General features: G+C 38.2%; 1 protein-coding gene across 2 annotated transcripts in view; it reads left to right on the top strand.

Annotated features, from left to right (window-relative positions):
* Positions 1-8,868: 8,868 nt before the first annotated feature.
* The window catches only part of LOC150082443 (homocysteine-responsive endoplasmic reticulum-resident ubiquitin-like domain member 2 protein), an 82,200-nt gene continuing 66,427 nt past the window's right edge, over positions 8,869-24,641 (top strand). The window contains exon 1 of one of the 2 annotated variants that reach the window (XM_090378615.1): positions 8,869-9,041. The gene's annotated coding sequence lies outside the window, so the exon portion shown is untranslated. The remainder of the gene's footprint in view (positions 9,042-24,641) is intronic. The other variant, XM_090378614.1, reaches the window with a different exon arrangement.

The following is a 24,641-nucleotide window of genomic DNA, read 5'->3' as shown; positions in this document are numbered from 1 at the left end:
TATTTTGTGCTGCATTGTGGGTTGCAGAAATGTTTCGAAATGCATTTTTATATCAGATATATACAGTACCTCTGTGAATGAAATCCAATAAAAACACTCCACCTGATATACCTAATTGCCATAAATATCTTCCTAAAGGGTAAAATGAGTAAATAATGGAAATGTGAGAAATCATGCAAATGGCAATCATGACAACCAAACATACATTTTATTGCATTTACGTGTACAAACTGAAATGATAAGTAAATGTAATAGTATTATGTAATGTAAATCAGCAAAATAAGCCCTCAGTGTTTTGTTGTTCCTCAAGCTGCAATTACAGCTTGGCAACAATCTGGCATAGAGTTAATCAACTTCTGGATTACGGTTGCTTAATTTCGTGGTACCACACCCTTACCATGCTCTCTTGCAGATGAATCTGACTTGTTGGCTTCTTAGCAATTTTAGACGACATTATGAACCAGCAATTTTCGATAGGATTAAAATCTGGGCTGATGACACTGTAATGCCAGCATTTCTGGGGTATGACTGCACCTTAGCATTAGCATTAGTAGAGGCATATGATGCAAGAAAGCAAGCTTATGCAGCATCAGCCAAAAAAAAAAAAAAAACCTTCCACTTCACCCCTCCGTTCGTTCGAAATACCTGTCCAGCTGAGCCTTAAATTTATTTAGGCTATCAACTTCCACAACAAGTCTTTCCTCAATTTGAATTTATGCCCTCTCAGGTGATTATTCTGAGCAAGAGGCAGTATCCCATCAGCATTGAGCATGCTCAAACCATTCAAGGCTTTGTACACCTGTATCAGATCACCTCGCCGGTGCCTAGTCTCTAGACACTGTAATTTGCAAAGCTTAAGCCTTTCTTCGTAAGAGCAACCCTTCGTTCCGTTCACTAACCTTGTTGCCCTTCTCTGTACTCGTTCCATCAGCTCTACATCCTTCTTGAAATGAGGCCTCCAGACCTGTATACAGTACTCAAGGTGCGGCCTGACCATTGCCTTATACAAGGGAATAATCACCTCCCTATCCCTGCTAGAAAAATTCCTGTATAAGTGAGAAAAACGAGGGAAAACATTGGATTGGTGTAAGTATGTTTTAAGCCTTGTGATACAAGGAAACAAACTCATCATTAAATCTAAATAGCATAAAACTTACCAATTTTGCTTTGTGTCAAGGTGCTGAGTCCTATTGAAAATGCAGTTTTGTACGTTTGTGTGGTGATCCCTAATAACGGGTTTCAGACACGTCTTCAAGATTGCAGTGTAGGTTCTGCATTCACCGTTCCATTAATAAACTTAATTAGCCCCACCCCTTTGCTTGTTATGCATCCCCAGACCATCTGACAGGCAGGGAACTTTACAGTCGGTGTTATGCAGTCAGGATGGTATGCCTCCGATTTTCGTCTTCTGATATATCGCTTCCCATCCGATATCGCTTCCCAGCCATGCAGGTTGAATTTCGATTTGTCAGAAAAGATGACGGTGTCCCATTGCTCTCTTTTGTCCATGAAACATGCGTTTTAGCTCAAGCAATTCGCTTCTTCCTCATTTGTTGGATCAACAGAGGCTTCTTCTTGGGCCGATAGGCATGCAGACCACATTCCGAAAGCCGTCTTTGAATAGTTTGTGCACTTGTTTCAACGCTCAGAGGCCAACATCCCCTCTGGGTATTTCCCCCCTCCTGGTGACCGAATGGCCTGTTTTTTAGCTTCTATTTAATACTTAGTGTTTGGGGGTGAGGTGCCACCGGTGGCTTCCCACAACTGCGCCTTTAGTACTCTTGTGAGGATAACAGTACTCTGTAAATGCCAGAAGTATGTGGAGTGCGGATTTATGTAGAGTTCGGTTGTTCTTCTGGCTTCTCGGCCGCGGGACCCCATGTTGATCGTACACAACACTATCAGGTGAGCCAGGCTATACAGTACAAATTGCTTCTCTGGATGGTAGCTGCCAGGGTTGCCTGAGCTTCCTGGACAGAGACCAAGTTATAAAAAAGAAAGGGAAGGAGAGAAAAAGGGGAGGGAAAAATAGAAAGAAAAAAGTGTTTTGTTGCCATGAGGCCAAGGCAATCTTAGGAGTAGGACAAAGTCCTATATAAGTTCTTCAAGGTTGTGTTGTTTGTCCAGTCAGTTGTACACAAGTGTCTAATTTGGGTACTTTTTTTTTTTTTACAATTGATTTTCGTTGATATTATTTCCTCTGTTGGAGACTCTGCTGGGTTTTCCGTCGTGTGAAGAAATCTTGCACGAAGCGTGTGAAGGCGTTGTAATCCTATTCAGAGTCTAACAGATGGCTCTCTCGGTTTCTAGGTAGGTTTGTTATCCTAGTAATGAGCATGCATCGTAGGTCGTCATATAATGGACAGTCATACATCAGGTGTTGCCAGCTCTCCAACTCCCCACAGGAACAGATCGGGTCCTCTGCAATGCCCAGAAAGGAGAGTTTGGCTTCAATAGATCCGTGTCCGGTCAAGAGAAAAGTTCGGTACAGGATCCCTTCATTCCCCTCCCAATCTTGTTGCCGTTCTCTGTACACGCTCAAGTAAATCTACATCCTTCCTGAAATGAGGCCTCCAGACCTGTACGCAGTACTCAAGGCGTCGCCTGATCATTGCCTTATACAGAGGGATAATCACCTCCTTTTCCCTGGTAGCAAAATTACTATATATCATTGACAAAACCCCATGACCTGCCCTGGCAGCCTGTCTGCATTGCTCAGAAAACTTCATATCTGAGCAATGCAGACAGGCTGCCAGGGCAGGTCATGGGGTTTTGTCAATGATATATAGCAAGTCAGAGAGTGGTTTGCCATGTTCTCAAGCTGTGCTCTAGTGCTGGCAGCAACAGTGAGTATGAGGATATCTGCAAAAGCTTGCGAACCAACCTTATCCAGATCAATGTGAAGAAAATAATCCATGACAATATTCCCTAAGAGCGGTCCCAGGAGAGAACCCTGGGTACAGCCCTTGGAAACCTGCCTTGTGAGTTTCTGGAATGGTGTGTTGGTAGATACAGATCTGTCGAAGAGATAGGTTTTAATAATGCTATAGAAGTTTGTTTTCCGGAGACGCTCGGCCACCAGAGCGAATCGAACTTCCCAGCGAAGTCAACCGAGATATCAAGAAAGTATTTCTTATCTGTTGCTGCAGCAGCCGTTGTTTTGGTGAAGGAAGCAATTGAGTAGTGATGTCTACTCAAATGCCAACTGAATTCTATTCTACAGGAGGCGCTCAAGGAGCTTACTCAGGACTGATAGGAGGGCTATTGGCCTGTAGGAGTCCGGCAGTTAGCATTAGCATTAGTAGAGGCATATGATGCAAGAAACCAAGCTTACGCAGCATCAGCCAAAAAAAATAAACTTCCACTTCACCCCCTCCGTTCGTTCGAAATACCTGTCCAGCTGAGCCTTAAATATATTTAGGCTATCAACTTCCACAACAAGGGATGGAAGTCTGTTCCACCAACCAACTACCCGCTGGCTAAAGGCAAATTTTCGCACATCTATCCTACATCTGTCTTTCCTCAATTTGAATTTATGCCCTCTCAGGTGATTATTCTGAGCAAGAGGAAGAATCCCATCAGCATTGAGTATGCTCAAACCATCCAAGGCTTTATACACCTCCATCAGATCACCTCGCCGGTGCCTAGTCTCCAGACACCGTAATTTGCAAAACCTATGCCTTTCGTCGTAAGAGCAATCTTTTGTTCCATTCACTAATCTTGTTGCCCTTCTCTGTACTCGTTCCAGCAGCTCTACATCCTTCTTGAAATGAGGCCTCCAGACCTGTATACAGTACTCTAAGTGTGGCCTGACCATTGCCTTATACAAGGGAATAATCACCTCCTTATCCCTGCTAGAACAAGTGCTGTATATCATTGACAAGACACCATGAGCTACTATTGCAGCCCGTCTGCACTGCTCAGAGAACTTCATATCTGCCTGCACAATTACCACCAGGTCCTTTTCATTCTCTACCACTGTCAGTGTTGTACCACAGAGTTGATACGTTGCTCTGGGGTTGTTGTTTCCCATATGTAGTACTTCACAATACCTCTGATACTAGTTACCTCTTTGTTACCTCTGCACTGCTCAGAGAACTTCATATCTGCCTGCACAATTACCACCAGGTCCTTTTCATTCTCTACCACTGTCAGTGTTGTACCACAGAGTTGATACGTTGCTCTGGGGTTGTTGTTTCCCATATGTAGTACTTCACAATACCTCTGATAGTAGTTACCTCTTTGAGTAAATCCTACTTCAGCACACTGTTATCACTGCCACCTAGTGGTTCGTTTATCTGTCACATTTGTCACTGTTAAACTTCATCTGCTACCTCTCAGCCCATCTGCTCAACCTTTTCAGATCCTGTTGCAGCAGCATAGCGTCAGTAGTGTCCTTAACAACCCTGGCAACCTTTGTATCGTCTGCAAACTTGGTCATTAAGCTTGATATACCATCATCAATATTATTTATAAATACAGAAAACAATAATGGGCCCAACACTGAAGGACAACCCCGAGGCAGTCCACTAATAACATTAGTCGACGATGAGCAGTGTCCATTGATTACCACTCTCTGTCTTTTCCCCCTCAACCACCCCTTTATCCGTAGCAGCAATTTGCCTCCAATGCCACACTGCTCCAATGGAGCAGCAGTCTTCCATGTGCCACAGTATCAAAAGCCTTTCTAAGGTCCAAGTATATAATATCAAAGTTATTCCCTGCATCCAGCTCTTTTGTGACTGCATCATAGTATCCAATCAAATTGGTCAGGCAGGACTTTCCCTTAACAAAACCGTGCTGTGTCCGAGCTATAACTGAAGTCTTGTCTAGATGATCCTGCACTGCTTCTTGAACCAGTGCCTCCATTAATTTTCCTGGAACAGAAGTTAAACTCACACGACTATAATTACTTGTGTCAGCCTTTGATCCTCCTTTGTGAATTGGGGTCACATTTGCACATCTACAGTCTCTGGGTACCTCCCCTGAGTCCAAGGAAGTTCTCATAATTATGGCTAAGGGTTTGCTTACTTCCTTTGCTGCCTCCTTTAATATAACTGGATAGATCCCATTCACCCATGGTGCCTTTCTTGTGTTTATATTTAACAATTTCTCCTACACTTTACTCTCAGTTATTAGAAGATTGTCTAGCTTACTGCCTGGTTGAATACACCTCTGGCATTCCCCTCGCTGAATAACTCCTCATGTATGAATGTCGATGCAAAATATTCATTTAGTTTGTTAGCTACCTGAGCAGGATCATCAACAGATGAACCATCGATATCAAGTGGACAAATCTCATTAATCCCCTTCCTTCTAGAGTTTACATAAGTAAAGAACTCTTTGCTGTTTTTCTTTGCATCCTTTGCCAAAGATTTCTCATAATCTGCCTAACCTGCTTTGTGACTTGGTTACAGCCCAGCTTATATCTATCACAGGCTTCCATGTCATCCATTAATTTATATGTAACCCATGTATTTTTTTTCTCTGCCATGTGTCTCATTAGTTCATCTGACATCCATTAAGGCCTAAACCTTGAACAATATTTCTTAGTTGGTATGTAAAGCCTAGTAGCTTCCGAGATAAGTTCTTTGAATGCTTCCCATTTTGAATTTGCCGTTGGTAACATCATCAGTTTGTCCCACTGTATAGAATTTCAATACTGTCTCAGACCATCGTAGTCGCCTTTACGAAAGCAATAACCCTTCCCTTTACCTCTGATAGTAGTTACCTCTTTGAGTGAATCGCACTTCAGTACACTGTTATCACTGCCACCTAATGGTTCGTTTATCTGCAGATTCTTAATGCATGAAGAATCACTACTGATAATCAGATCAAGAGTATTACTCCCTCTAGTTGCCTCCCGAACATGCTGATGTAGTAAACAATCATCCAATAAAGCCACAAAAGCCTTGCTAGTGTGTGTTTCCAATCCACAAATTCGAGTCAATATCTGGGAAATTAAAATCCCCCATTATAAGACTCTCTGATTTACTGGCCCACTATTTCCCCTGCACATTTTCTTATGGTACTCATCAGAGTCATTAGGCCTATAGCACACTCCTACTCTTAATTTTGATCACCCAATGCTTATGTCACACCGAACTGACTCAACACTGCACTGTCCAGCGATGTCGACTGGCTTCACTTCCTTGGTTTTTATGTGTTTCTTAACTAATAGCATAACCCCTCCCCCCTTCCTATCCTTTCTGTAGACGTTGTACTCCCCAAATTGCAGTTCTGCATCCCTTATATCTGTGTGACCCCAGGTCTCTGATATCCCAACAATATCTGCCTTTGATGTTTTGAGCAATACCTCAAATTTATTTACTAAACTCCTAGCATTGGTGTACACGCAAGTATACATGCACCTGTTCCTATTCTTAGCTACCCTAACACAACCCATGTGTTACTTGTACCGCAATGACTCCCAGCAATCTTTGAAACATCCTGCATCTTGTTTTCCAGGCTTCTGCTCATTCCAATAGAAGTAGTGCAAGAATCACTTTCACCTCTGCCAGTGGCTACTGTTAATGGATTAGTCCTTGTATCCCCCCAAGCTAGCAGTTTTCCGACTCACCTAACACCGCCTCGATAGCATCAGCAAATATTCTTGCACCCTTTCTATTTAAGTGTATCCCATCCCTGTAGAAACAGTCTCTCCTGTTAACAAGTACAGACTGGGCAGAAATTTTTTTTTTTTTTTCACGCAGAAAAAGTTCTGGCTGCTTGGTGGAATTGTTTAGGATTACTTGACGTTAGCTATTTTCCAGTTTGAAGGCAGCAGTTGTAAATATTTAATATGAGGTCTGGTGCATACTCAACAGCCTTCTTTACAATTTCAGGCTCGAGAAGTTCAAATCCCGGACATTTTTTGACTTGGATTATTGCAGCAATAAAGGATGGCTCCATCTTATGTCGTTTCATTGTCTTGGCAAACTTTAAGTTACTCCGGCGTAACTGGTGATACTTGTGGTTGGAAAGTGACATCCAAAATGTTATGAACGGACTGCTCCCAAGAGGTAGCTATTTTTCCTTTTGGGGTTTTCGTAGATGTGTTAACCTCTCCATTTGGGATCCTGTTTGTGGTGATTTTATACACCACTTCCCAGTGGTGGAAACAAGCAGCTCCCAAGACTGTTTTTTGCAAGTTCTGATTTTGGCAGTGTAGATATTTCGTACCTCCCGGTATAGTTGTCTGAGGGCCTTCACCTCAGCGGCAGGACAAGATTTTAGAGCCAGCTTTAAGGCCTTTCTCCTCGTGTTGACATCTTTACGTAGTCTCTGCTATTCGGGGATCCACCAGGCAAGGGTCCCGTGATGGGGAACTTCCTTTTTATTGCGGTGTTGCTTGCTTTTGGTAATCATTGTAGTTACTCGTCGTTGTTGTGTGCAGTTAGTACAGTTCTGGTAGTGCCTCTCTTGAGGAGTTAGTCAGATAGTCCTTGATCCACTTTTCTTTGTTTATTGCATAGCGATGAAGAAGTTGTCTGGGTATAGGAAGTTTGTTTAGTGATCTTGTGAAGTGTCATGGTCAAAAGTAGTTACTACAGAATATATAGCGGAGATGGACAATTGTCTAGATGCCACCATAGGCAATTATATACAATGACAATGTGGCAAATACCTCACTTTGTGGACAAACTAATTGTGGGCAGTTGACAGAGGAACTTAATAATTTTGCTATATACTACCACAACTTAGTTAATGCTGAAGGCATAACACGAGTGCTGCTTGACTTCTAAATAATATATAAATAAAATTTTCATTCTGCTGCATTAACTAACTATATTGGTTACAGACATTGGTCTATATAAATGTGTAAATACAGCAGAATGATAGCCTGCCCCTCCCCAAGTATATTTTAGGAGAAAATTTATAAATTAAAAATGATTAAAATCTGGCTATGACGCCAAGAAATAATGCAATCACGGTTCGGTATAGGCTACACACGACACGGCGTTTCGGTTCTACATGAGCATCAGTAATATGATTTACACACTTTTTCGACCACTGGTTGAAATTGTTTTTTGTGGGAGTTCCAAGAAAACGAAATACAGTATATATATAAGTACAATGTAGTAGTAATAATTAATATAATTTTGCAGTTCAATTTTTATAGAGGTCTCCTTCTACTCTCCCCCCCCCCCCATGTTCCATTCTGATCCTGTATAATAAGCACACACGATTTAATACCACCTGTTATAATACTGCTGTATAAGATTTATCGGTAGGAAGCTTGCGGTTGTGATAAGATAAGAAATTTCCTTCGTATACACATCTGTATGAATTTAACGGTCTGTTAATTGATTGCCGGGAAACAACCATACTCACATTTTTTAGTATTATAATGTGCTTCCGACGTAAGCTATTTTGATCAGAATGTTTATTTTTTGAGTGCCACTGATTCATACTTTCCTTTTCGAAGCCACATACCACATATGCGCACTTGTGACAAAATGGCTCGTTGAAATTGTCAGAAAAAAACATCCTGACACGTGTTTCTGTTTCGGTGACGTCAGACATGGTATCTGCAGTACGCTTTTAAAAATTAAATAAAATGGCGAAAACGTTTCGAGCTGAGTTGGCATTATTTTCTACACTGTAATGACATTATTTTCGTTTTTCCATCATTACGGATAATCTCCCTTTTTTTTATAAAAGGCATCTCTCGATGAATGCGGCCAACAAATAAACGACGTCAATTCTATAATTACTGGTATGTAAGAAAAGAAAAAACGTCACAGCAAATTCCCGATTCTTTTGACCAATGGGCGTTAAGATTAGAAAATAATGTTTCTTTTGTGAAACGTTTCATTAGCTCAGCCAATTAGAAAGCGACAAATACTCTGACTGATGAAATCGTGTACGGAAATGTGAAGAAGGTTATCAAGGAACTTTCTGTTTTTGTGCAGCGAATGTGAAGTGTTTGCAGTTTCTTCTTGTGATCTAAAGATATTTCTTCGAGCATTTTTTCTAGGCGTTGTCGATGTTTTAGGACTAATCTTTGACGTAGATTACGATTGTCATTGCAGTAAAAGGTCAGTTAAGAATAATATAGTTTGCCATAAACATTTTCACAAAAAATCTGCTTCCTTTGCGCTTGAGTTAAAGTAGGTGTGTTTTATTATGGTAGTTGCATTTTTGCCATCGCACTCAGAATAATTCTCTACTAGACCGCATTGTAACCCATTTAAATTATAAATATGTAAAAGGAGGTAAAATGTTAATTTTAAAGCTCTCAGTAATAATTACTGGTGACTCGCTCCTTTCCTCTACTTTAAATACTGGAGAAGATTTCGTGGGTCGCTATGTTATGATCTCATATGGTTATGAATCTTTTTTTCATAAATTTTAACTTCAAATAATACATTTCAAAGGTTGATTGGATATATGGATATTAGAAACCATGTGTATTTGTTAACATGAAATAATTTTGGTATTTTAATAAAAAATGCAGGAAAACCTCCATTTAACGAAATTGAAATTACGTGACTTTCACATTGGAAAGATTTGTCAAATTGCAGAAGCCATATTTGAAGGTACAAGATGATACGTTCAAACAAGGTAAACACTGAATATGGAATATTTACTTAAATAGAAAGGGTGTAAGAATATTTCCTGATGCTATCAGGGCAGTATCAGGTTGGTTGTAAAACTGCTAGTTTGGGGTGTAGAGATATATAGACTAATAGTGGAATGGCAGGTGTGAAATTGATTCTTGCACTGTTGCTTTTTTGAATATGTGCAGAAGCCTGGAAAGCAAGGTTAGGGATTATAATGTCTGATGGAGGTCCTTATGAGACTAACAAATAAATGTGCAGTGTTAAGGTTACTGAGAGTTAAAACGTATATGTGAACACAAAAAGCTCTTAAGAGCTTTTTTGTGAGGAAAAAATTATTAGAAGTAATGTTCAAAACAAGGGGATAAAATTTATTTTATCTTAACCCAGCAAGATGCACATACTCAATTGTGACAAAAAAGGGGGTGCAGGACCTGAAAAGTACAAAGTCAATTTTTTTTTTTTTTTATTTCCTGTAAAATTCTGTTTTTTTAACAGTCCACGTGTAGTATACCACTGCTGGATCTTGTTTGAATGGATTGCATTATTAAATATAAACATTTTTATTTAAAATGTTTTAAATTTAAACATCTTGTTTTTTGCACATTTTTCAGTGATTAGTTCTGCTCAGAATATGACAAAAGACCTCATGAAATTAAGTTAGTTGCTTCCATTTGATAATGGTGCAAAATTTAATTTTTAAATTTTGCACCTTTTATTTCTTCTTTTATATTACATCTATTACATATAGAGGTAGAACTATACAGAAACTTTTATTAGTTCTGCTAAAAAAAAAAAAAAAAAAAAATTGTATGAATATAAATTATAAATGCAAAACTATTAGGGTCTTCCATTTTAGAGTTAACACTAGAAGGAAAAGGATGAAGTGCATTGGTTCATCGGTCCACTGATACAAATGGCATAACTGTTGATGATCCTGTTCTGGTTTCTGACAAACTGAATTTGTCAGAATTCAAAATTTCTGTGTGACAAATTCAGAATGTGCCAAAAAAAAATTGTTGCACCTAAGGTGTACAAATGTCATTCCTGTTCACAAAGGGGACAGGGATTAAAGAGAATAATTACTGACTTATACGCTTGACTTCTGTTTCACGTGAAAGTGGTGAAAATGCAGGTTCATCTTGACAGTATGAATTTAAGGGCAGATGTTTAATCATTCTGATTAACTATTGTCACAGAGGAACTGGATGCAAAAAATAATTTTGACATCCTATATGTGGAGTTTTCAAAAACTTTCATAAACCTTTTGACACTGTTCCACACAAAAGACTTCTTCACAAATTGGAGCAGTGTGGTATTGAGGGCAAGTTACTGCCATCGATAAAGAGCTGGTTGAGTAGTAGGATACAGAATGGGTAATTATAGCCACTACTTTTCATGGATGTGGTATTTTTTTTTTTTTTTTTTTACATGCATCATTTGACAATGCAAATACTAATTAATTGATTTAATTGTCATCAGTTGAGGCCTTCAGTAAGTGGAACTGCAAGCCCTAAATTATAAAATATTTAATATGTGAAGACATACTTCATTACAGCTATAGAAAATACTAGAAACCATTATAAATATTTTAATATATTTAGTGCCTAGGATTTGTTGTGCCTTGCTACAGAGAACCACAATGTGACTTAAAGTCAGTTGTTTTTTTATGTATTAGAGCTGTTTAAAGTAATTTTATTATTGTATCCAATCACAGCAGGTCTTATATGCACATATAACTTATTATTAAACATCAGCTGTTGGCATTACAACAATTGTTTTTAAATTATTTTAGTAGTTTATTCCTTATATACTGTGAATTCCTACATTGACTTTTGAAGGGTAGCTCATTATAATATAGCTTGGTTGCTATTCTATGATTTGCTGCATTCCATGCAGAAATAAGCATCATTCCCACTTGGGTATTCAATTTCACTCTTTCTTTTCACACATGAGGTAGCTTTTTTACAAGAGCAAATTTCCATACAGTAATTCTTGATTTATGATGCCTGCACTGCATTTCTGAGTAGTAGTACATAAACTGGGAGTAAATTTTTCCGTTGCTTAAAGTTGTATGGGAGGATACATGACGAAATTTTATTTATTTTTTTTGTTACCAAGTTAGCATTACAACAGTCAAATGATTCATTTTTTATTTAATACATCATGTGGGCATTCCAGTTGCATTACATTAAAAACAAAGTGTAAGGTGTTAGTGAGGGCACCAGTCTACATTAATTCTTTATTGGCTTGTTAACTTGGTTACATTTGTCACTTATTTAAAATATTCTAAATTTTATTTACATGTTCCTTCCATAGTGCATCTTTCAATTTTATTTATTTATTTTTTGCTTTAGTTTAACAACTTGTTTCTTTGCTTTTCTTTTTGTATTTATCCTTTCTGTCTACCTACTTTAATTTATATTGTTCCTGGCAACATGTTGGTTATGCTAATGCAGCCTCTTATGTTTGCCATTATTTATTTCTTTATTGCTTTTATTTCTTTTGCCTCTGTGTATTTTTCTCTATAATCTATTTATTGTAATGTTTATATAACAAAAAAACTGCATCACTTGTGAATTTTGCAAATAATGTTTTGCACTGCATTGTGGGTTGCAGAAATGTTTGAAATGCATTTGTTAGATGGGATTAGCATTAGTAGAGGCATATGATGCAAGAAAGCAAGCTTATGCAGCATCAGCCAAAAAAAAAAAAAAACCACTCCCATTTCACCTCCCCGTTCGTTCGAAATACCTGTCCGGCTGAGCCTTAAATTTATTTAGGCTATCAACTTACACAACAAGGGATGGAAGTCTGTTCCACCAACCAACTACCTGCTGGCTAAAGGCAAATTTCCACACATCCATCCTACATCTGTCTTTCCTCAATTTGAATTTATGCCCTCTAGGTGATTATTCTGAGCAAAAGGAAGAATTCCATCAGCATTGAGCATGCTCAAACCATTCAAAGCTTTATACACCTCTATCAGATCACCTGGCCGGTGCCTAGTCTCCAGACACTGTAATTTGCAAAACTTAAGCCTTTCTTCATAAGAGCAACCCTTTGTTCCATTCACTAATCTTGTTGCCCTTCTCTGTACTCGTACCAACAGCTCTACATCCTTCTTGAAATGAGGCCTCCAGACCCGTATACAGTACTCAAGGTGTGGCCTGACCATTGCCTTATTAGCATTATATCTCTGTGATACATATATCATATATCTCGTGAATGAAATCCAATAAAAAGCCTCCACCTGATATACCTAATTGCCATAAATCTTCCTAAAGGGTAAAATGCGTAATTTGAAGTATGAGAAATCGTGCAAATGGCAATCATGACAACCAAACATACATCTTATTGCATTTACGTGTACAAACTGAAATGATAAGTAAATGTAATAGTATTATGTACTGTACAGCAAAATAAGTCCTCAATATTTTGTTGACATAGAGTTAATCAGCTTCTGGATATACGGTTGCCCAATTTCATGGTACCACACTCTTACAGTGCTCTCTTGCAAAACCTTACTTGTTGGCTTCTGAGCAATTTTAGATGACATTATGTACTAGCAATTTTCAATAGGGTTCAAATCTGGACTGTTGACGGGCCAGTACAACACTGTAATGCTAGCATTTCTGAGGTATGACTGCACCTTAAGGGAAAAAAATGAGGGAAAACATTGGTGTAAGTATGTTTTAAGCCTTGTGAGACAAGGAGACAAACTCATCATTAAATCTAAATAGCATAAAACTTACCAATTTTTATGCTATTTAGATTTAATAACATAAAAATACAGCTACACTTTTTTTTTTCTTGGTATCAACTGAACATATGGAATCCTCCTTACACCTCCGCAAAATTGGGTACTAATGAGCGTGTATACCCTTCCAACACCGTATTTATAGAAACGGCTGATACAATACCTTGCAATTACTGTCTGATGCAATACCTTTGCTCTGCGGTGAACAAAATGACTGTAATCAAACAATATCTTATGTTTTACTAGAAATGTTACTTTTTTTAAGGTGATAGTTTTTGTCTGCCACTGTATATAAACTTATGAACTTCACAGTGCCATCTGTTAAGTTCACAAGCCATTTTCTAACCCTCCCCTTTTTATTCCTTGTGATTTTTATTTTGTTTGCAAAATATTATTTTCATATATTTTGGTTACAAAATATTATTCTCAATTTTATTTATGCTGATGTTTTTTACCCTTTGGCTTGTGGTTTACATCAGAAATGAAGAGGTTGCTATTTTGTTTGCAATCCTGGCTATTGACACCTGATGAAAGGCCAGTTTTGTAAGTTGTGTGACAACCTCCTTATTTTGTAATTATATATTTTTTTATTATGCATATTTTGTTAGTTATCTTCATACTCTATCTTCCTCAAGTTCTTTTCTTTTTATTTATTTTTGTTTTATTGTCCCTGCTCTTTTTACCATTTGCTACATTTTACTACTTCCCCATTTTTCTACCTTCTTATTTTCATTTTTCTACCACACACACACACACACACACACACAGCATAGTTAAAATCTTAGCATATCTAAAGCATTAAGTACCATTTATATATTTTCATTTAATTTTATGTAATCTGCTTCTATTTTTCAGGGGTGGGAAGAAGCAGCAGCAGTGCGCAGCACACGCTTCTTGATTAGACCGGGGTTCGAGCCGTCACCACCAAATACGAGGATGCGGAAAGGTCAGGGAATGACCACCGCATATCCCGGAGCAACATGGCCTTAGTTGCTAATGCTCCTAAAAACCAAATAACAATCTATTTTTCAGGCACTTTTAATTTTTCTGCATTGTAACTACACCTGATAGATCAGCACCCCATACTCATACACTTATCTAATCACTTTTTCTTCTTATATATGTGTGTGTGGTTTGTAACATAAATAGTGTCTGTGGAAATGAAGAATACACAAAATGCCTGAACTAAGAGAAGTTTAAGGGATAGTAGAAACTGGAGGTGAAGTGGTGAACAAAGTGAAAGAATTTGAAAAACCTAGTACACAAATTAACTGGGACTGAAGAAGCAAACAAAATATACAAAAAATAATTTTATACTAAAAAATAATAAATAAATAAATAACACTATTCAGATATGGGAGGAAAATTTTAGCAAGAGGTCGAATCAAGGGATGGCAAATATGCAAAATCTGAATACAGAAATGAAAAGATGATACATAGCCAGTAATTTCAACAGTTGACTACTCCTGACCATGTATCAGGCACTGCGTTTCCAAACTTTTCTATAGTATTAGAAAAAGGGTGTGGAGCAAAACTCTTTGCAGTACAGATTCCATGACCATTATTGGCCTTGTGGTCCTCTGTTGATATGGGGCATGATGGTCAGTCTATTTTGTTTTCTTTTAGTAGTTCCTTTTAGCCCCTTTTTGGTGATACTTCATGTCTATCGTAACTTGTACCTTACGGGGGGGGGGATACCGCTAAATTATTATATAATTGGCATTATTTTAAATTGGATTTAAAGCTCTAAATTATTTGGGGACTTTCGGCTACAGTTTGTCTTGTTACCTTTACTTGTTACAGCAATACTGATACCTCCAGTATCGGTATTGCTGAGCAAACTGACGCCGTTGTTTGCGATGAACGACCATCAGTGTGAGTGCTGTCACCAAGCGTCTGCTCCGGAGCTCAATGCACAACAGGGTTTGCTGCACTGTTGTGTTGGAGACCTTTCTGGTGGCTCCTCGGTTCATTTAGATGGCAGTAGTGTGCCGATTGTTCCTGACCAACCGTTTCAGCTGATGTTCACCTCTGGGATCAGTGGCAAATGGGGCTCCACAATTGCCACGTCGAGTCGTCAAAACTGTCCCGTTCGTCCAGTCTTGATACACTTTCACCACTGCAGCATGTGGTGTTTTTAAGCAGAACTGCATCTGCTTCTTTTTAATTTGTGTACTTTTTTTTAATATTAATATATTTTTTTGATTAATATTTTCTTATACATTTGTTCTCTTATCCTATTTTCTGTCACAAGAGTGAAGATGCCAGCTGTCAAGAGACAGCTGGCATCTTCTACAAGATTATGGTGTAAATCATATGCAGAGGAGTATTTATTTATTTTTTTTACCTCATCCTTTATAAGAACAGAATTGTAGGTCTTTTATTTCATAGGATAAGTATTAACATTTTAGGCAGATTCTCACTAAGTCAATTTTTTTTTCCTTTTCTGAGTATATCACTAAAAAAAACTTGAGTATACTGTTATAATTGGTCTTGACTTAGCATTTATATTTATAGCTTAATTCCTACAGTCACAAACTATATTAGAGACATGATGATTTAATTGTCAAAATGGATTGTATATACTCACAAGCATAGGAGGCATTGGACTCATTAAGGCAGTTTTAGGAAAATAGCATCACACGTGGTGTCTTAGTGCATTTATTGTGACCGGAGAGGTAATCTAAGAAACGTTTCAAATATGAAGCAGGCAATATCTGTAAGACTGAAAAATGAAATAGTTCAACATCTTTTTATTTATTTTTTTGGTAATATGGTTTTTATAGATACAGTAAACCCTTGATTTAATGGACTAAGAGGGGAGAGAGGATGTCCATTAATGCTGAAAGTCCGTTAAATCGAATGTAACCTGAGGGGGGAACATTTTTTATTTTTATATGAAAACCCCAAGCACGAGAGGTATTAGAACCTATAGTACTTAGTACCGTGCTTGGGTTGGAGGTTGAGAAGACGAAAAAAGATATTTGTTGACATTAGACTTGAATTTCTGCAGACTGTAATTTTCAGGAAATACGTATGAAGGAAGGTTGTTCCAGAAAACAGCAGTTGAATAAATAAATGAGGAAGATGAAAAGTTGGTTCTGTGAGTTTGAAGTGGACAGTAAATGGATGTTGGCTGGTGGCGGCACAAGTTCGGACTGTTTTGAAAGAGAGAGCGGGAATTGTAGAAGCCAATTCAGAAGAACAGTGCCCATGAAAATATCTGTAGAAAAGGCATGTAGCAGAAACAATACATCTATGAGACAGAAAGTGGAGAGACTCTGTTAGAGAAGAGTCATTAATTAACCTAACTGCCCTCTTCTGAATGGAATCTAGAAGCCTGAGTGAGGTTTTGGGGGCACCGCCCTAGATGTGGGAACAGTATTCCATTGTAGGGCGGATTTGTACAGAGTGAACAGCTGTTTGGAAGAAAACTAACGCCAAGCGTGAATGAGAAAACCAAGTTTTTTAGATGCAGAGGAAGAAATATTTGTAATGTGCTTGTGCCAAGAGAGATTAGTAGTCAGGGTAATCTCCAAAAGAGATATATCATTTTGCCTAGAAATCGGAGTGTCACCAAAGATAAGAATAGGAGCAGAAGAATCCTTTTGGCGAGATATAAGACAAGACTTGAGTTTTAGAAGATTGAAATCAACTAAGTTGTCTTTGCTCCACTGGAGAATTACCTGTAGATCAGCATTTAAGGAATTGGTAGCAGATATTCGAGAAGTTGAAGCTGATTGAGCTTCAACTTCTCGCTGAGACTTCAGCTGAGTGGTGGTATTGCACCGGTTGATGAGTCATCTACCACCTAGTATTGCCTGATAACACAGAGGGGCGGCATTCCTCCATGTGGTACGAGTGCCACACCTCGACCCCTGCTTATGTTGGTTCATACCTGGGTGTTCACCCACAGTATGCTTGTGCATGGAGGTTATACCCAGGATTACTAACAGTCCCACCATCGTGAAGGTGCAAGCATAGGATTTGGCTGTCACAGGCTGTCTGGACTTTGCTGAAATTGGGTCTACTTGACTTGGATGTCATCCGAATATCAGTTCCATCAGCGTTTAAACTCCCATGTAGCCAGTACAGCTTGTCTGAGAGAATGTCTGTGACATCCTCAAGGACCATTGTTGTTTTACATTATTGTTCTTTAATGTAAAAAAAAAAAAAAAAAAAAAGCTTTAATACAATATACAGTACTATACAATATAAAATTAAATTATAATATGGTGAAAGAGGCCTATGCGCTCTGGATTCATATTATTGAAAGAATTATAATTCCTCAGAGCGGTTTAATTTCAGAATACACATACAAGTATGGTTAATATATAAATATAAAGAGCTTTCGGCTGAGTGGACAGCCTTCAGTTAGAAAATATATTAAAATGGCAGTTGGAATGGAGATGTGCACTGCCAAGATGGTGCGTGAGGCGCGTGGCTAATTGTTTGAGGTTGAAGTTTGTGGCTGTGACGTATGGTGGTGACGTGGCCAGCGTTTGTCTATGGACAGAATTATTGCTTCTGTGATGGGGTTAACTTGACAACCACTGTTCCTGTTCAAAGAGGTATCCGAGCATTTTATGTTTAACGATTCCAACCAGGTGCGCCTTAGGTAATGGTGGGACCTGTCCACAACCACGACATCACATTGTGGGTCAATGTCGTGGTGGGTTGTCCAGACATGCTCTGCGATAGCTGAGTGTTCCACATCTGCCAAACGGATCGCCCTTTTATGTTCTGAGAGATGTTTCTCGAGCCGACGTCCAGTCTCTCCCAAGTAGCAGCTAGTGCAGTCACGGCAAGAGATGCGATAGACCAAACTGCTCTGCAGAAGAGTGGGGACAGGTGTTTTCACGTTGGAAATGAGAGAACGCAGTTTCTTGCCTGGGAGTTGGATGCACTTTATCCCATGTGATTTTAGGATTCTACCGATCTGTTGTGACAGATTGGGGTAGTATGGGATAAATGCCCTCGTGGATGACTCGCCACTGTTGGTGTTGCTGTTGGTCGTCACGTTGTCGCGTGCCTGTAGGTCACACCTGTCAAGGATGTCGTTGGGATAGCCACACCTCGCAAGGTCCACTTTGACCCTGGTGATCAATATAATAAAGAATCTTTACATATAATAAAGAATATGTAATATAATAATAAATTATCTTGTGCAACTTTCATGTGTTTTCTACTCCCCTCTGTAGAACCACATTTAGCGCTATCAACATTATTATGTAGAAAAAAAGTTGCAATTTGACATTTGATTTATGGATATCAGAAACAGTTTTTTTTTGTTTTTTTTTACGCCTTAAATTTCACAAACATGTGCTACTGAGATGCCTTGTTCTGATTTCTCAATTAGCTCTAATTTCTGTGCCACGTTTAAGTTCACATGCTTTCTTTTAACTCCTCTATCACTTGATGCCATTTTAAATTGTAAGGATTGCAAAATTATTTAATAAATGAAGTCAGTTCAGAAATCACAGAAACATTCTGTATACAACCTGACCGCATGATAGCTTGAGGCGGAAACAAAGCAAGTTGGTAGACCTGGTTCAGTGCCCTGAGTCACATTCAGCTCGTAAGTCACCACCTGCTCTTATCTGTTATCTGGGAAAACAGCTATTTCAACACGTTTTCATAAAGAATAAACAATTTCCTGAATTTGATTATAAAAATAAAAGTAGGTAATTATCAAAACAATAATGGAAATAGGTAATTATAATTCATTTTTAATTAATAACACTGAAGTTTTGTATAACCTAAAAAAAATATGGTCGAGATTAATATGTACATTACTGTATTATTATTTGTCTGGTCTGTTAAATCCTAAATTCATTATATTGGGGTCCGTTAAATCAAGGGTTTACTGTACATGCATTAAAATATTAATTAATTTTTTAGTTATGGAATTCAATACCATGAATAATGAACCACAAGTAAGGACAAAGAAGCAAGTGTTAGATGTGAACAGTTTATTTAGTGACATTTCTCTGATGGTACATGATTTCTTTAATGGATTGCAGCAACAGTTTGGTTTTTGTTCCTTAAATTTTTGTACATCATATAAACATAAATGCACTGTTTTATTGGCTTGACTTTTTTATGTTGGCCTGACTTTTGGTTCATGCTATATTTAAACTTTCACAATGTTACAAATTGTAAGATGGTTTTTTAAGTAACAAAGTAGAGAAGAGGGAATTTGTACACATGGAGTGGATAGCAAGTGTAGATAGAATTCAGTAAAGAGGGATATATGAAATTTCAAAACATCATCATAAAATATGACAAACATTTAAAAATTATATAAGAAAAAATATTTTCTTCTCCAAACCACAGTACTATGGGAGCAAGTTCTTGTCCACATCAGGATGAATCAATCCACCTAGTTTTGCTAAAACGAGATACTAGATCTCCAGAAGCCCTGAATTATTTTTTTTTTAAGTAATTAACACTTATGGAGATGTGAAAATGTAGTTAAGTAAACTACGGTGGGGAGTTGAAAAGTTAGTGGTCTGAGTATGAAAGGTAGTGTTAAAAATTTCTGTACTTAATGTTTAGTACATTAAATAGTAACCTGCCAAGTTTCATACAGTTTCAGTAATGCCTTTTTTTTACTTGCAGGTCTAAGTCAACAAACAAAACTGTGAATGAGGAAAGGTAAACAAAATCAGTCATTGTGAGTCATCCATTATTTGGAGAGAAAAAAAAAAAGTAATGTTAAAGGTAATTCATGAGGATATGGTAAATGTGGTAAATGCCCTTCCTATTCCATGGTTAAGAAGTGGGCAGCAGAATTTAAACAAGAGTGGGAGAGCCTGGAAGATGATCCACACTATGGAAAATCTGTATTGTCAATCACTCCAGAAGTTGAGTGTGTGCATGATCTGCTGATGAGTGACGAGACAGTTCAGTACATTGCTAGTGTCTTGGGCTTCTCATCTGAATGTATGCACCACATAATAACAGAGGTTCTTGCTATGAAAAAGGTATCGGCATGATGGGTCCCCAAGGTGTTGACAGCAGATCAAAAAAACAAAACTTGTTAAGTCAAGTGAAACTTTGCATTGTTTTAAAGCAGTTCCAGCAAATATTCTAGCAAGGTTTGTGACCATGGATTGAGACATGTTGACATAGTGTTTTTCAGCCAGAGACGAAAGGGGCAGTCTAAACAGTGGAAACAGCTGTTCTCCCCTTCCAAAGAAAGTCAAGTCGATTCCTTCAGCTGGCAAGATTATAACATTGGTTTCTTGGGATGCTGATGGAGTGTTGCTAGTGGATTACCTTCAGAAAAGCCAGATAGTCACAGGGGCATATTGTGCAGAACTTGTAAGGCGTTTGTGCGAAACATCAAAGACAAATGCTGAGAGAAAATTCAACCAACTCAAGGAGTCTTGTTACACCAGGACAATGTGCCTACTCACAAAACTGTCTTTGCCATGGCTGCACTGCATGAGTGCAGCTTTGAAAACTTGGATCATCCCCCCATATTCATTAGATCTCACACCATCAGACTTTCACCTTTTTAAAAAAAATACTTGGGTGGAATCCATTTTCTTGTTGACAGTGACAACATTACTGCATTCCTGGAGGCCCAAGAGTAAACTTTCTTTGCAGCTGGAATCAGTATGTTGTATCATCAGTGGCAAGAGTGTATTGGCTGAAGGGAATTGAAAATAACGTTATCTATCAGACTCCTCAAATTAATCCTTCATACTCAGGTCATGAACTTTTCAAATGCCTCATATCTGTTAGTGCATTCTCCATTTGTAGGACTGAATAATTATATTAATTTCCTCCCTGATAGTTAACCACTTGTCTTGACAAAGTAATGTCTGTGGAGTGACCCCCCACCTAATTTCAGAAGTGTTATGGAATGTTAGCAGTTCAATTAAACACAGTAAACATTTAAAATGTCTTTTTTTTTTTTTTTAACATACATGAAATTTTTAATTATTTTTTGAATAATGATCACATACGATTACTTATTTTAAATAAGTAGTAAAGACTACTTATTAGTAAAGTAGCAGCCTTTTTTACTGAAATTCTCCTTGTATTCTGAGGCAGTGTTAGGTGGGTTGGAAAACTGCGACCTTGGGGGGTACACAGACTAATAGATTAACAGCAGCCGCTGGCAGAGGTAGCATTAGTTGAGGCCTATGATGCAAGAAAGCAAACTCATGGAGCATCGACCAAAAAAAAAAAAAAAAACCCTTCCCATTTTACCCATCCAGTCAATCCAAATGTTTGTCTAGTTCAGCCTTAAATTTATTCAAACTATCAACCTCCACAACAACAGATGGAAGTCAGTTCCAGCAATTGACTACCTGGCTAAAGGCAAATTTCTCCACATCTATTCTATAACTGCCTTTCCTCAATTTGAATTTGTGCCCCTCATGTTCATAATCTGAACAAAAGGAAGAATCCCATTAGAATTGAGTGTGCTCAAACCATTCAGACCTTGTACACCTCAGTCAGATCACCTTGCATGTGCCTAGTCTCCAGATGATGCAACTTACAGAATTTAAGCCTCTCCTGGTAAGAGAACCCTTTAGTTCTATCACCAATCTTGTTGCCCTTCTCTGTACTTGTTCTAACAACTCTACATCCTTCCAAAAATGAGGCCTCCAGACCTGTACGCAGTACTCAAGGTGTGGCCTGACCATTGCCTTTTACATTACAAAGGTATAATCACCTTGTCTTTGCTAGCAAAATTCCTCTACATCATTGACAAAACTCCATGACTTGTTCTGGCAGCCCGTCGGTGTTGCTCAGAGAACTTCATATCTGACTGCCCAATTCCCCACGTCTTTTTTGATTCTCCACATCCCTGAGTGTAGTACCATGCAGTTGGTATGTTTCTCTTGGCTTACTGCTACCCATATGCAGTACTTTGCATTTGTCAACATTAAACTTCAGTTGCTACTTCAGCAGATTCTGTTGCAATAGCATACTGTTTTTACTATCATTACAACCCTGCCAACCTTTGTATCATCTACAAACTTGGACATTAAGCCTGATATACTTTCGATATCATTAATAAATACACAAAACAACAATGAGCCCAGCACCGAACCCTGGGAGACTCCACTAATAATATTAGTCCACGTAGAGCAGTGTCCATTTATTACCACTCTCTACCGTCTCCCACCCAACCATCCCTTTCTCCATTGCAGCAACTAGCCCTTAATGTCATATCACTCTAATTTGTACAGCAGTCTTCCAGGTGAAAGTGATTCTTGCACTGCTTCTATTGGAATGAGCAGCATCCTGGAAAACAAGGTAAGGGGGATTTCAGAGACTGCTGGGAGTCATCGCAGAATAAGTAAATACATGTGCTGTGTAAGGGTAGCTAAGAATAAGAACAGATTCATGTATACTTGTGTTTACACCAATGCTAGGAGTTTCGTTGATAAATTTGAGGTGTTGGTCAAATGTAGATATTGTTGGGATATCAGAGTCATATTGTCACACAGATATAAGAAATATAGAATTGGAATTTTGGAGTAAAATGTGTATAGGAAGGGAGGAGGGGTTATGCTATTAGTTAAGAAATACATAAAATCTAAGGAAGTGCAGCCAGTTGATATGGGTGGACAGTGCATTATTGAGTAAGTTTTGTGTGACATAAACATTGGCAAAGCAAAATTGAGAGTAGGAGTGTGTTATAGGCCTAATGACTCGGATGAGTATAATGAACAACTGTACAGAGAAATAGATTGGACCAGTAAATCAGATTGTCTTATAATGAGGGATTTTAATTTCCTAGATATTGATTGGAATTTGTGGGTTGGTCATTCACGCACTAGCAAGGCTTTTGTGGATTTATTGGATGATTGTTTTCTACAGCAGCATGTTGGGGAGGCAACTAGAGGGAGTAATACTCTTGATTTGATTATCAGTAGTGATTCTTCATGCATTAAGAATCTGCAGATAAAGGAACCGCTAGGTGGCAGTGATCACGTGCTGAAGTGGAATTTACTCAAAGAGGTAACTACCATCAGTGGGTAAAGGAAATAATTTTGGAAACTATTAGGCTTTTTGTTCTAACTAAGAAATACTGCTCTAGGTTTAGGGTCAAATGGATGTCAGATGAACTAATGAGACTCGTGGGAGAGAAGAAAGATGCATGGGATGCACATAAATTGTCAGGCAACACAGAAGCCTATGGGAGATACAAGCTAGTCTTTATTCAAGTCACAAAGGAGGTTAGGCAAGCAAAGGCAGATTGTGAGAAATCTTTGGCAACTGATGCAAAGAAAAGCAGCAAAGAGTTCTTTACTTAAGTATGTAAACTCTAGAAGGAAGAGGGTGAATCAGATTGGTCCAGTTGATATAGATGGCTCAACTGTTGATGATCCTGCTCAGGTAGCTATCAAACTGAATGAGTATTTTGCATCTACATTTACACACGAGGAGTTATTCAAGGATGGGAATGCCAGAGGTGTATGAAACTCTGGCAGTGAGCTAAATGATTTTGTAATAACTAAGAGCAAAGTGGAGCAGAAACCGTTGAAGATAACTATAAGAAAGGCACCTGTTATCCAGTTATATTAAAGGAGGCAGCAAAGGACGTAAGCAAGCCCTTAGCCATTATTATGAGAGCTTCCGTGGACTCAGGGGAGGTACCTATGACTGAGATGTGCAAATGTGACCCACAATTCACAAAGGAGGATCAAAGGGCTACACAAGTAATTACAGACCTGTTAGTTTAACTTCTGTTCCATGGAAATTAATGGAGACACTGGTCAAAGAAGCACTACAGGATCATCTAGAGAAGGCTTCATTTATAGTTTGGACATAGCACAGGTTTGTTAAGGGGAAGTCTTGTCTGACCAATTTGATTGGATACTATGTGGTCACAGAGGAACTGGAAAATTCAAACTTCTCATATATATCATCAAAATGTCTGCGTAGATCTTCGAGTGAATTTATCGTTTCATAGATTCTTTCACTGCAATATGGAATATCTATAATTTTAGTTTAAGATATTGAAGAGTGTGTCAGTTTTAATGAAAATTTTATCGTAAACCATAAGAAAGTATGTTGAATCCTGCATTAACCAATTATAAAATCCATTGCTCCTCACTAAGGTATCTGAATCCCACAATAGAGGATTGCTGTTAATGCTGCTGAAAAGTTTGCGAAGGTCACTATGGTAGTGTAAAATATTTTGTACTAGTATTGAGTTAGAACTCCATCTCGTCGGTGCATCCTTTGGAATGCGATTCTGCGCTATGTTATCAAGAAATTGCGTTCGTTTTGTAGAGTTACTGAAAAATGAGGCAGGACCCTTGACGGTCTTGAAAAATATTGTGCAT

This window comes from Mastigoproctus giganteus, chromosome 7 (genome assembly GCF_048544385.1).
Source record: "Mastigoproctus giganteus isolate SK-2022 chromosome 7, ASM4854438v1, whole genome shotgun sequence".
NCBI lineage: Eukaryota > Metazoa > Arthropoda > Arachnida > Uropygi > Thelyphonidae > Mastigoproctus > Mastigoproctus giganteus.
Note: the sequence above shows the minus strand (reverse complement) of the source record. Positions and strands in the feature narration are given on the sequence as shown.